This window comes from Bos taurus, chromosome 16, assembly GCF_002263795.3.
Source record: "Bos taurus isolate L1 Dominette 01449 registration number 42190680 breed Hereford chromosome 16, ARS-UCD2.0, whole genome shotgun sequence".
In the NCBI taxonomy this organism is placed as follows: Eukaryota; Metazoa; Chordata; class Mammalia; order Artiodactyla; family Bovidae; genus Bos; species Bos taurus.
Window position 1 is genome coordinate 20381295 of NC_037343.1, and position 14200 is coordinate 20395494.

The following is a 14200-nucleotide window of genomic DNA, read 5'->3' on the forward strand; positions in this document are numbered from 1 at the left end:
CTTGCTCTGTAAAGCCTCCTGACTTTTCAAAGTGTTCAAGTCTCTTTGACTTGCCATTTCCCTCAGCTGGAAGCCCTCCCTACCTCCCTGGCCTCAACCTTAAGGGTTCAGCTCAGATGTCAACCCCCTGGGAAGCCTAGACACACCCCTCTGTCTCCTCTGCCAGTGTTCTAAGAACCCACCTCTGGGGACCCACGGCGCTCGGTTATCCCTCAGAACACCAAGCGGATAACGTGGAAATACCCATTTTCTGCAGCTGTCTTCCTCACTAGTCTATGAACACAGGGCTCAAGGGAAGGATGGCAGGGAGGGATAGTTACGGAGTTGGGAATGGACACATATACACGGCTGTGTTTGAAATGGATCACCAACAAGGTCCTACTGTACAGCACGGGGAACTCTGCTCAATGATATGTGGCAGCCTGGATGGGAGGGGAGTTTGGGGGAGAATGGATACATGTACATGTATCGCTGAGTCCCTTCCCTGTTCACCCGAAAGGATCACAACATTGTTAATTGGCTAAACCCAATACAAAATAAAAAGATTTTCTAAAAAGATTAAGAATAAAATAAATACTGTTTTTCTTTGTTTTGGGGAGGGATCCAATCTAAGTTAAACGAGAAAACATGAAGGCACACACACACAAAATCAAAATAAACATATTCGACTACTTCCCCTAGACAAAAGAGAACCAAAGGTAAAATAAAACAGAGATTTCTGCAACACATTTAAGAGAAACGGGGGTTAATATTCTTAGTGTGAAAAGAATGATAACAAATAAGGAAAATGATGATGATTTCAATACAAATAATTGCCAAGAAAATATGAAAATGCAAATTCACTGAAAAAGATATAAATGACCGATAAACATCACAACAGATGCTTAGCTTCATTCACAATTTTTAAACTGTAGATTGAAATGACTCTAAAACACCATTTCTCAACAGTAAATTGGCAAAAACACTGAAAGTCTGATGGAATCATGGCTAACTGGGAAATTGATAGTCGTACAATGTTGGTAGATGTGTTAACTTACACTGGTTTATAACACATAAGTTTCATATGTATAATTTATGTAACTTCTTAACGATCTGCTGACAGTTTCTTATAAAACTGAAAATGCAGATACACTGAGCCTCAGCAATCCTATTCTAGATATCTATCCTACAGGAATAAGAGCACAAGAATAAAAAACAAATTATATAGCAATACTGAAAACTAAACAAGGTAAAAGGGTTGACTGCGTATCACTAAGAGAATGGTTATATATGTTATGATATATCCATCTAAGGGGTACCTTCAATAAATACATACTCGTTAAAGAGAAGATATGTTAAGTAAACTTCAGACCTATATGTTGCATGGTTGAGTTGAAAATGAAACTAGTTAGATCAGAATTTCAATAAACATTAGAATTTGTAGAAAAAGCTATTAAAAAACTGTGAAGAGTGACTGCTGGCTGTGCATGGCAAAAGATGATTGTGCTTCTGTCTTTTCTTCCTTCACAAAACACTTTTTAACTTTGCCATATGTCTCTTTATCCTCAGCCCTTAGCAGTCCTCATGGAAGATGCTCAGTAAATGCTGGTTAAAGAGATTCCATTCTCCATTATTATGAACTCTTAGAAATCTGCCAGTTTTGTGCATCTGAAGGCATCACTTGACCACACATCTTACGGGAAACCCAAACAAACTTTTGGGGCAACCCCAAAATTAATAGCTCCCACCCCCCTTCACATGTAAAGCAATTCAATTTTGACAACAAATTATTCCATTACCATTATAAAGTCTCACTGAAGCCCTTGGCATTGTGAATCAGCTGCTTCCTCCCCAAACTCTCCTTAATCTTCCTGACGCTGGCTTTTATGCCTCCTGTCCTCCCCCTCTCTTTCTGCTTGCTCATTCTCTCATTCACTGCCTCTTTTTCTGTTTGCATGTTTTTCTTCTAAAGTTTTGTTCTCCCTGATACTCTTCTTTCTCTGCTTCATTCCTGTGATGATTCACCTTTCCTCGAGACCACATCCAAATGTTGTCTGTCTCTGAATAGGGCACCATTAATTTTCCAGGCTCATTAGCTTTGGGAGCCTCATGTTTTTGATTCCCTACAACTCAAATCCTGTCTGCAACTGAAAGAGTCTCCATCTCCCTCCTAAATGATCCCACTCTTGGTCCAGTTTCTCAAACATTCTCCAGGTGGCGGGGTTAAGCTGGTTGTCATTTTCTTCACCGAGTGTCAGAATAGCATGGTGAACTCCAAAGCAGGACTTGTTGAGTCACCCAGTCGTGTCTGACTCTTTTGTGACCCCGTGGACTGTAGCCTGCCAAGCTCCTCTGTACACTGGATTTCCCAGGCGAGAATACTGGAGTGGGTTTCCATTTCCTTCTCCAGGGGATCTTCCCAACCCAGGGATCAAATCTGCGTCTCCTGCATTGGCAGGCGGGTTCTTTACCACTGAGCCACCAGGGAAGCCCCAGAGTGGGACTGTCTGCTCTCAAGTCAAATCTCCTCTACTCAACCAAACTTTTCAATGTCTCTGTACTTCAATTTCCCTATGTTTAAAATGGGATAATACCAACTATTTTATGAGGCTGTAAACAAGATTTCATGATTTATTCTATTTAAAGCACTCAAAAGTGCTCTAGAAAGCATTATGGAAATACAAATTATTATTCTGTTTTCCAAATTTTCCATAGTGAACATCCACCAAGCTCATCTGTCCATGGAATTCTCCAGGCAATAATACTGGAGTAGGTAGCCATTCCCTTCTCCAGGAGATCGTCCCAACTCAAGGATTGAACCTGGGTCTCCTGTACTGCAGGCAGATTCTTTACCATCTGAGCCACCAGAGAAGCCCATAATAATAATAAAAAGTATTTAAGATATTCAATAGTTCCCAAAGATTTCTAAATCAACTGCAAACCCTTTGCCTACCTTAATGCCCTCTCTCCAGGAAGATGAACCTATTTTCCTTATGCAACTCAATCTTCTGACTTTTTTTTCATTCAGCACTTCCCAATTCTTTAGCTCCATCCCCAAATCCAGTGTCTGCCCAGGGAATTTCAAGAACTGGTTCTCAAATGAGTAAAAAAGCCCCAATTTTAATCATTCACCAATACAAATATTCCCATCCTGGCTGATTTTAAGCTACCAACACAGCATCATGGAGTATGTAGTTAGGAAGAAATTGCACCATTATATAGTATTTCCATAGTTCAAATACAACAGGCAGACCTCAAGAGCATTGAAAATAGTGATCTATGGGGGAAAATTATTAGGAAGCAATAAGTTCTATTTATTACTTTTGTTTTTAAGATCACCGACTTACTTGAAGTTTATTTAATTCTTCATAATATTTCACAAAAGCTGGCTTATAAAATTCCTAGAAATTTAATGCTTGGCTCTCTTGGGTTGAGAAGGCTCCAGAACACCATGAAACACCCCACTCCCCTACCCCAAGCATCCTCCTATTGACTCCAGCTTTGTCTTCCTGAACTGGTTCTCCTTGCCTCCTCCCTGACCCCTGGGCTACCCATCCTAGAGTACACAATGACAGCATCCCATTGGTCCTCCTTTGCCCAATGCCATTAAGCATTTTTAAGGGATATTAATTACATTTAGCATCCCGGCATACATATTTTATTACCTTTTTCTACTGTTTTGCATATTATCCTTTCTCCCACCTCCAAATTAGATCATATTTGTTTTATACTAGTGATTATCAACTACAGAAAAGGAGGGGTCTGCATCTTTGAGAATCATTTGAGAACCTCAGTACCTTTACAAGCCTCTCCTTCTCCAAGCCAAAGGATGCTGAAATTTCAGTTCCAATGCCTATCTCACTTCGGTTAGAGAACCACTATTTTATATTTGCAAATCTTAGCCCTACAAACGCCTGGCACATAGTAAGCACTCAGTAATTACTTGTAGATTGAAGAGATCAGATATATTCCAGAAGAAAAAATAAATCCTATTGATGAATTTAAAAGTCAGCTATCTGTCAAGGTAGGGTTTTGGTTTCTTTACAGAAAGAAATAACAGTACAGTCCTGGTAGTTATATTTGGATATAATAGTGAGAAAACAGGTTACAACTCAGGATATTCTTTCTTATAAAGGCAGTGAAACTCTTCCAACAGAAACCTAAAGCATAAGCCCATTACTACTAACAAGGTAAAGTGGCGGATGCCTTTATTAATGTAGAAATGACTGGAAATTCCTGCTGTCACATTCTTGGAAACCTTGGAGACCTGTAAATGCACACACACACATACATACATGCCTGCACACAGACATGTGCATAAACATACGTGGCATGATCATACACTTACTGCAAGAGTGTTTTTAAACACTAGGTGTGATGGCTACCAACTAACTCCATTAGAAATGATAGTATTGAAAGATCAAACTGTTTTATTCCTACTTATTTTGAAATAACATCCTAAATAACTTGTCTCTCATGAACTTCAACAACAACAATAACAAAAGCAAGAGAAAGCCATGGCCTTCACGTTCACATGGAAATTTTGGCTAACACTAAAACAGTCCAAGATGAGCACCAGCAGTAAAGCAGAAAAGCTACCTTTGAGAATGAGAATTGCCCTATCACATCCTTTTCTGAAGGAGAGATCTCAGATTATCCTGCGTCCAAGTCTACATGGATTCCTTGGGCAGACACCCAGGGAAACTTCAGGAAAGGCAGTCTCAAGCCATCCTGAAACAGTCACCCTGTAAATAAGTAAATCTTTCTCTTTCATTGGCACTTATATTTGCCCCAAGACAGTCTGTTTAGTAAAGAAAAAAAAAACACCCTCAAAATTTGGACCCCACTTTGCCAGCAGTAAGCTTTCTGCTAATTCTGTCATAAATAAAGAGCATTGACAAAGGCATTAAAGATGGAAACAATAAAAATAGTCAGGAAGGGCAGCAAAAAAGATTGCCATGATGGTCTGTCTCAGTTTGCAAAAAAAAAAAAAAAAGGTATTAAAATACCAACGATACAAAAATAGACTTAGACAATTATCTTCTTCACAGGGAGGGGGAAACTGCTCCCAGACCTCATAAGATGGGTGTCTTCAAGGTTTCATTGATTAGTTGATAAGTTTGCTGGTGAATGATGAGTCGATTAGTCAGAAGGGTTTGAATTAGTTACCAGAGCTGCTTCTTCCATGAATAAAATGCAGGAGTGTCCTCTCTCCCACCCTCTGTGACAGATGATATCTGTTTTCTCCTGTGAGTTTGAATTTAAGAGCCACTGAAGCTCAGCCACAGTATATTCTGGCTCAAATGAGCTGAAAATTGCATTCAATTTGAATTTCAAAAATGGAGGGGAAGAAGGGGGAAAAAAAAACCCCTTAGCACCCATCAAGTCTCCACACATTTCAACTATTTCCTGCTGCTTAGCTGCATTCCGCCAGGCTGGGGACCTGAAACCAGGATGTACTGCAGGGGGTAAGAGCATCTCTGGATTCCTGCCCAGTCTGAGTTTAAAAATAAACTTTTAATAGTCAGGATCAAAGCAAACCTCACTTTTACGCACATGCATAATGCAGAATGCGACCCAGCGAAGAAATAGATTTATCTTTTCCAAACTCAAATTGACCTGCTTTTTTTCCCCCTTATGTACTTTGGAGGTGATAAAGGTGAAGATGTTTTCCCTGGGAAACTCTAGAAAAGCAAATTCTTCTCTAAATTAAAATTAATTCCTCCTCAGCTCACTTAAGACCCTCATTCCCTGTTGCTTGATTTTTCCCCTTCTCCTGCCTCGCATTACAAAGCAGGTGCATTCTTGAAAAGTTGAGTGAGTGGACATTGATTTTTTTCAAATCAAATCATATTTTAAATGCTCTAAGAGAGTTATTTAAAGGAATCTCGTGATAAATTATTGTATAAAACCAAGCTATTTTGAGAGTGCAGATACTCGCCCCTTCATAAAAAGACACCGTCAGCATGCATTTGAGTCCATATTCAGTTTTCTTAAAGCAGGGCATACCTACAGTTTTGAAGAAACACAGATTGAAGTATCACCAATAATTAAAACTAAATTGTTGTTACCCAAAACAACAGATAAATCCCAGAATCATGTAACTGAATGATCTGGGGCCAGAACTCCAATTCATGATTGTTGGAGCTGAAGGAACACAGAGAATATCAGATTCATTTCAACCCACTTCACACATGGAAGTGTATTCTCCCATTGCCTAAATCATGTTGCAAATGAAGCAGCTTGGGTGTGATGAAAAAGGTAATTCAGTTCTGAAGTCCATTTTCCACATAGAAGCAGGAATCTGTTGAACACTGTTCAGATAATCCAATGACTCTAGAGGGTTCAATACCAGGCAGGATGGAAAGCATGGTTCCCAGCGTCCTTGCTCTGCCCGGGGAGGTTGGGGGGAGTGGGTGGGGTGGGAGGTGGAGGATGGGTACCGGATGACTCACTGATCCCACCTTGAAGAACCATGCACAGCAATGGTTTGCCTCCTTACCTGAGTTGTGAACTGTTTGAGCGTCTGATGGAAACACAGACCCTTTCCAATTTAAGAACCCCTCCATACTATGATCCTCATGAGTTATTACCACAGGGTTCATGGCTGCTACTGCTAAGTCGCTTCAGTCGTGTCTGACTCTGTGCGACCCCATAGACGGCAGCCCACCAAGCTCCACAGTCCCTGGGATTCTCCAGGCAAGAACACTGGAGTGGGTTGCCATTTCCTTCTCCAATGCATGAAAGTGAAAAGTGAAAGTGAAGTCGCTCAGTCGTGTCTGACTCTTTGCGACCCCATGGACTGCAGCCTACCAGGCTCCTCCGTCCATGGGATTTTCCAGGTAAAAGTACTGGAGTGGGTGCCATGCCTTCTCCGCAGGGTTCATGGATCCAGGACCAATTGAGTAACTGATGAAAGTATAGAAAAGTAGGCATTACATGCTTTTCCTTCAAAAACAGAGTGAAGAAGACTTAACATCTAGATATATTTGGAAAGATCTAGGCGTCCAACTGGTACCTGACAGCATGCAAGTACTTTTACTGAGTTCACAGAAGGCAGAATTGAGAAGGCTTCCTATCTTAAGTACAGGACAAGACCAAGAGAACAGTAATACTTGAAGTTCTCGCGCACTGCCAAAACAGAAAAAAGTAAGAAATAATCTAACCGTGACAGCTGTAGCTTAATGGCTAATACAGGGAATCAGTAGAAACAGAGCAAAACTTTTCAAAAAGAACCATGATATCATCGCAACACATACTCCTTAAAGTCCCATTTGTCGGAATATCCCATAAAATAAAACCCTGTGAAAAGCTTGAAAACAATGTTCTTGCATTTTAAAAGACAGAATGAGGGAAACATGGGTGACTCTTCACATACTAATGAAATCCTTGCCAGGACCACAGGGACAAAGATGTGAAGAGGCCACTTAACTCTTCAGTGTGTAACACATGGCATTATGTTCTGTGGCTTTAAAGGATCATTCACGACTCCTAATTTTTTAGGGAACAGCTTACCTTTCAAACTGCAACAATGTTAGCGTAGAATTTTTTCCTTACATCTTCATAATGTAATATTGTTTCATTGATGAACCAGTAAATTGTCAGCTCTATTCATTACGTGGCAGGAGCAAGGATCCAACCCAAAAAAGGAAAAAAAAAAAAAAAAGTGAGGTCAATTTTCTTGGCTGCTGCATTTAATAAAATCTCCCAGGCAAGAGAGTTAAGCACACATTAATAGCTATGACTTAGCTGCCTTCTGCAAGTCTTTGATTTTCCTATATACACTCAGGGCTGTATTAACACTAGCGCTAAGGGACAGTCCTCATGGCTTGTTTTAAGTTTTCTTCCTTCTCAGCTTTATCAGATTTATTAATCTTCTGCTTCCCTCTTATTTATACTGCATGCTCTGGTTAAGGTTTGAAAGCGTTTTCCATTATAACACCCATTTATAACTTTCAGAAAAAAAAAAATTCTTCTATCACAGGGCTCAAGGGACTTTCTACTTATTTCACATTAGTCTCAAAATAAACAAGTTTCTCTAAATGGTGTGGGTGGGGGGTGGTTCTTATTTCTCCCATTCTCAAAATGAGACAAAAGGAAGCAGGTTGAGAAGGACAAGTTTCCTGATGGAAAAACTCGAAGATTCGGGTATTTTTTTTGTTTCTGTTTGTTTTAAATTTGGTGGCACTGGCACGTGGGATCTTAGAATCCCAACCAGGGGTCAAACCCACACTCCGTGCTTTGGAAGCGTGGAGTCCCAACCACAGGCCCACCAGGGATCCCGAAGCCTCGGTTTTAAATAAGCCCACCGTGCATTTACCAAGTGCACTCTTTTTCAAAATCTTGTTTTTTCATAGAGTGTTTATCAGAAGAAATGATTAGATTGAAACTAATCTTGTAAAACTGCCAATGTTTTACTGATCTTGACCTACAAAAATGGCAATTCCATATGATCTAACTTAACAGATCTCATATCTATACCCTCATATAAAAGAAAACTGTTTGGAGCAATACATTGTTCACAGGGATATCCAGGGGGATTCTGTGCTGGACTTGGGGCCCAGGGGAGGGAGAAGGGAGAGGAAAAAAAGGTTGTGACCAACAGATAACTGAAGGGTCCTAACAATTTGTTTGGTGCAGGTTCTCATGCAGTTTGTTCAGTAAAAGATGTGGGAAAACTCATTAATTCTATGGCACCAGGCCATTCCCATCACACCCCTTGAGGCATGAATGTGGTAACTGTAGACTTCGGGGAGTGAACACTTCAAAGAGATGCCTGTGCCGTGATTAGAAGATTCTCAGAGGGGCTCTAAATCGTATTCACTCAGGACACCCTTCAAACCCACAGCATTTTGCCTTTTCTTTAAAGAATGAAGTTAAAAGTAAAATGCTTGACAATTAAACAAGATTGAGGTTTCAATTTCAACTTTGCCTTAATACCCCAAGACTACAAGAAGCAATTGGAACCAAACTTTGATCATTTGCTTTCACGCTGAAGAGGAACTATTAGAGCACTCGAGAAACAAAGGGATCATTTTAAAAGTTTTTGCGTGAGGGAGGGCTGATGATCAATGAAGCCAGGAGACCAAGGAGGCTTCTGGCATAGAATGGAATTTGACAGGGTGTAGACTCAAGAAAGGGAGATACTAACCGACAGAGAAAGACAAATATCATATGATATCACCTATACGTGGAATCTGAAATATATGATACAAATGAACTTAGTTCCAAACCAGAAATAGACACACAGACATAGAAAACAAATGCTATGGTTACCAAAGGGGATAGTGGGGGGCAGGGGGTTTTGTTAACCTAGGAGTTTGGGATTAACAGAGAAACACTACTATGCATAAAGTAGGTAAACAGCAAGGTCCTACTGTACAGAACAGGGAACTGTACTCAACATTTTCTAATAATGGAAAAGAATCTGAAAAAATTCAGTTTTGTATGTATATATAACTGAATCACTTTTCTGTATGCTTAAAAGTAACATGACATTAGGAATTAGCTACATTTCAACAAAAAAGAACCCCCCTCCAAATAAAGAAAATAAAAGATGCTCTGCAAATACAAATAGGAGGGTATATTTGATATACTTACTAATGAGAAAGGCTAAACGAGTTGCATGTGAGAATCTAACCCTATTTATATTCTAGGACTGTGAACATAGGAAGCCTGTTAAAAATCTGCAATTTGTACAAATATAATTTCCCCTGGAGAAGGAAATGGCAACCCACTCCAGTACTCTTACCTGGAAAATCCCATGGACGGAGGAGCCTGGTAGGCTACAGTCCATGGGTCGCAAAGAGTCGGACACGACTGAGCGACTTCACTTTAATGAAGCACTAAGAGACAGTCCACTCAAGTGATACTACAGGGTAAGATGTCCTTAGGAATCTAATTTAGGTTGTTTATTACTATTATTATTATAAAGAAAGCCTAGGATTCCAGAGTACGAAAGAAGGATTTGAAGGGACAAAAAATCCTTCCGGGGCTGAGTTCATCAGATAATGTTACTGTCCAGGTAATCATGCCAATGGTCATGACCAATGTGGTTGTGATTTCAAGTTCGCATTTAAAATACATAACTGGTCAAAGCCTATCTCTGAAATCAATGAAAATTCAAACTAACATTTACACTGTAGTTACAGTCTTGGGAACAGCTTCTCCTTTTGACCTCACATGTAGCACTTATCTCTGAGCAGAGGCTTTCAACTCAGGATCTTCTTACTGTGACCACCCCTACTTGCAGGGGTAGCCCAGATCAGTGGGCAGTGGGACGCTGGTCTCGGAGTCTTGGGGAGGAAGAGTTACTGCCTTAGTCACTACACTCCCTTTCAGACATGCACAAGACCTTAGGAGTTGTTGCAAGAAGAGGAAAGATGGATGCCTAAGTGCTTCTAGGATTCCTAATAGAAGAATTTGGAGTCTTCCGAACCCAATGGGAGCTAACTGTCCATGGCCAATTGGGGTCTTGTTATTTAGGGGTTCTTGAAAGGTAGGGGTGAAGGAGGAATTAGAACCTAGCTCTTTGATCACTTTTCCCCCTCCCCCAGTTTTTGCATACTTTTGCCATAAATCTTTCATGCCCCACTCTGTCCCATTCAGGGATTGGTAATGAGGGAAAATGGATGGGCATTGGAAGGGTATGCGGAATTTATTCACATTACCTCTACGGTCTCCTCTTACTACAAAATGTAATATACATATCCCCAGATTAATTTCATTCTAAATAGTGACAACCAACCCAGGTGGAAGATTTCTTCTTCAGTATTGCAGATAATGTACTAAAGAATAGAAAACAAAACTGTTGTAGACCTGAAGAAGTTGTGTCACAGTTTGATTGAGATTTTTGTGGGTAATCTAGAAACTCACTACCATTTATCTCATCTTTTTCCTCATCTGCAGATAGTCTGAATTACAACCAACCAGTTTTACGATGTACAGTGGGACACTGCTATTTTATAAACTGGGAATTACCTATCCTCAATTCATTATTGAGACTGGACATATGAAGTCACAAAAAATAAATTCATTCCAGGATGAAAAACTACCAGATACACGCACATAGATTTCTGCTTTGCACAACTTTACTGGACATTCTTTCACAAAGATTATAATGTGATGGTGCCACACCATCATGACTGCACAAAGTGGGGTTGGAGGAGAAAGCATCTGAATTTCTTCCCCCCTAACCCAGAGTTTATTTTTAAAGCACAGCCAGAGAATCAAGTTACCAGTTTCCCATCACTCACAGTCACTGACCCCAAGGCAAGAGAACTTGCACCACCTCAATCCCCACCACCAGCAGCCTCTGCGTAGTAACCTCCTTAGGAAGATAGAGAATTACCTCTCTGCCTTCTAATAGATATTCGAATACAAAGAGAAGCTATTAAGCACATAATGTTCATAAATTATGGTGGCACTACAGTGGAACCCAATGATGGCTGTCCTTGAGGAAAAGCATATTTTCAGTTCCAAAACCTAAGGAATATGTCTTACTAGGACTCACCTGTAAAAAGGCTATGACAAACTTAAGACAGCCTATAAAAAAGCAGAGATACCAGTTTGCTGACAAAGGTCTGCATAGTCAAACTATGGGTTTTCCAGTAGTCACGTACGGATGTGAGGATTGCACCATAAAGAAGGCTGAGCGCCGAAGAATTGATGCTTTTGAAATTTGGTGCTGCAGAAGACTCCTCAGAGTCCCAAGGAGATCAAACCAGTCAATCCTAAAGGAAATCAACCTTGAATATTCCTTGGAAGGACTGATGCTGAAGCTGATGCTCCAGTACTTTGGCCACCTGATGGGAAGACTTGACTAACTGGAAAAGCCCTGATGCTGGGAAAGATTGAAGGCAGGAGGAGACGAGGACGACAGAGGATGAGATGGTTGGATGGTACTACCAACTCAATAGACATGAGTTTGAACAAACTTTGGGATACAGTGAATTACAGGGAAGTCTGGCATGCTGCAGTCCATGGGGTCACAAGAGTTGGCCACAACTGAGCGACTGAACAATAACACCTGTAACATGCTAACAGATACCAAAGCCTGGACATCATACACTTTCAAAATGTAAGTTAATGGCAGAAGTTTTTTAAAAGGGAGAACAATAATAGTTCCTTTGACTCAACTGACTATGACTTTAGTACACTGTCAGTAGTAGATGATAAACAGAATAAATTCAAAAGCTTTCTAGACTCCCAGCCATATGTTGTTCACATCATTATAAATACATGTGATTATTTGAAGATTTGTTTCAAGATTTCAAAAAAGGCAATCAAAAAAGATTATCTGTAGGACTTCCCTCGGGGTCCAGTAGCTGAGACTCAATGCTCCCAAAGTAGGGAACTGGGTTTGATTCTTGGTCAGGGAACTAGATACCACTCGCCACAACTAAGACCCGGTGCAGTCAAATAAATAAACATTAAAAAAAAAGAGAAAAGAGTATCCTGGGAAGGCATAGGATGCACATCTTTGGGGACAAAGATGACTTCAGCACCCCGACCTCCCCATCAAGTTTGCTATAATTAAAAGAGAAACAGGGAACAATATAGTCAACATAGTATTTTTAAATGACCCTTGAAAGGAAGAGTAGGCCAGAGACTGGTATAGTTTTGAGAATGGATAATAGCCCACCAATGTAGATATAGCTTTTTCACTGATGGATACAACATAAGGCTTTTCTCCAGTAAAGCTGAACTCCAATTTAAGACTACCAGATTTAGATCTCCCAGTAGTTGCCACTGTGTAGTTCAGTTCAGTTCAGTTGCTCAGTCATGTCCTACTCTTTGCAACCCCATGAATCACAGCACGCCAGGCCTCCCTGTCCATCACCAACTCCCAGAGTTCACTCAGACTCACATCCATCGAGTCAGTGATGCCATCCAGCCATCTTATCCTCTGTCATCCCCTTCTCCTCCTGCCCCCAATCCCTCCCAGCGTCAGAGTCTTTTCCAATGAGTCAACTCTTCGCATGAGGTGGCCAAAGTATTGGAGTTTTAGCTTTAGCATCAGTCCTTCCAAAGAACACCCAGGACTGATCTCCTTCAGAATGGACTGGTTGCATCTCCTTGCAGTCCAAGGGACTCTCAGAAGTCTTCTCCAACACCACAGTTCAAAAGCATCAATTCTTCGGTGCTCAGCCTTCTTCACAGTCCAACTCTCACATCCAAACATGACCACGGGAAAAACCATAGCCTTGACTAGACGGACCTTTGTTGGCAAAGTAATGTCTCTGCTTTTGAATATGCTATCTAGGTTGGTCATAACTTTCCTTCCAAGGAGTAAGCGTCTTTTAATTTCATGGCTGCAATCACCATCTGCAGTGATTTTGGAGCCCAAAAAAATAAAGTCTGACACTGTTTCCACTGTTTCCCCATCTGTTTGCATGAAGTGATGGGACCAGATGCCATGATCTTCGTTTTCTGAATGTTGAGCTTTAAGCCAACTTTTTCACTCTCCTCTTTCACTTTCATCAAGAGGCTTTTTAGTTCCTCTTCACTTTCTGCCATAAGGGTGGTGTCATCCACATATCTGAAATTATTGATATTTCTCCCGGCAATCTTGATTCCAGCTTGTGCTTCTTCCAGCCCAGCGTTTCTCATGATGTACTCTGCATAGAGGTTAAATAAGCAGGGTGATAATATACAGCCTTGACGTACACATTTTCCTATTTGGAACCAGTTTGTTGTTCCATGTCCAGTTCTAACTGTTGCTTCCTGACTGCATATAGGTTTCTCAAGAGGCAGGTCAAGTGGTCTGGTATTCCCATCTCTTTCAGAATTTTCCACAGTTTTTTGTGATCCACACAGTCAAAGGCTTTGGCATAGTCAATAAAGCAGAAATAGATGCTTTTCTGGAACTCTCTTGCTTTTTCCATGATCCAGCGGATGTTGGCAATTTGATCTCTGGTTCCTCTGCCTTTTCTAAAACCAGCTTGAACATCAGGAAGTTCACGGTTCATGTATTGCTGAAGCCTGGCTTGGAGAATTTTGAGCATTACTTTCCTAGCATGTGAGATGAGTGCAATTGTGCGGTAGTTTGAGCATTCTTTGGCATTGCCTTTCTTTGGGATTGGAATGAAAACTGACCTTTTCCAGTTCTGTGGCCACTGCTGAGTTTTACAAATTTGCTGGCATATTGAGTGTAGCACTTTCACAGCATCATCTTCCAGGATTTGAAATAGCTCAACTGGAATTCCATCACCCCCATTAG

General features: G+C 40.7%; 1 protein-coding gene across 5 annotated transcripts in view; it reads right to left on the reverse strand.

The window, feature by feature from the left end:
- ESRRG (estrogen related receptor gamma) overlaps positions 1 to 14200 on the reverse strand; it is a 696017-nt gene that overhangs the window by 477734 nt on the left and 204083 nt on the right. For all 5 annotated transcript variants that reach the window (XM_010813097.4, XM_059875662.1, XM_059875660.1 and 2 more), the window contains one exon: positions 7495 to 7586. The gene's annotated coding sequence lies outside the window, so the exon portion shown is untranslated. The remainder of the gene's footprint in view (positions 1 to 7494; positions 7587 to 14200) is intronic.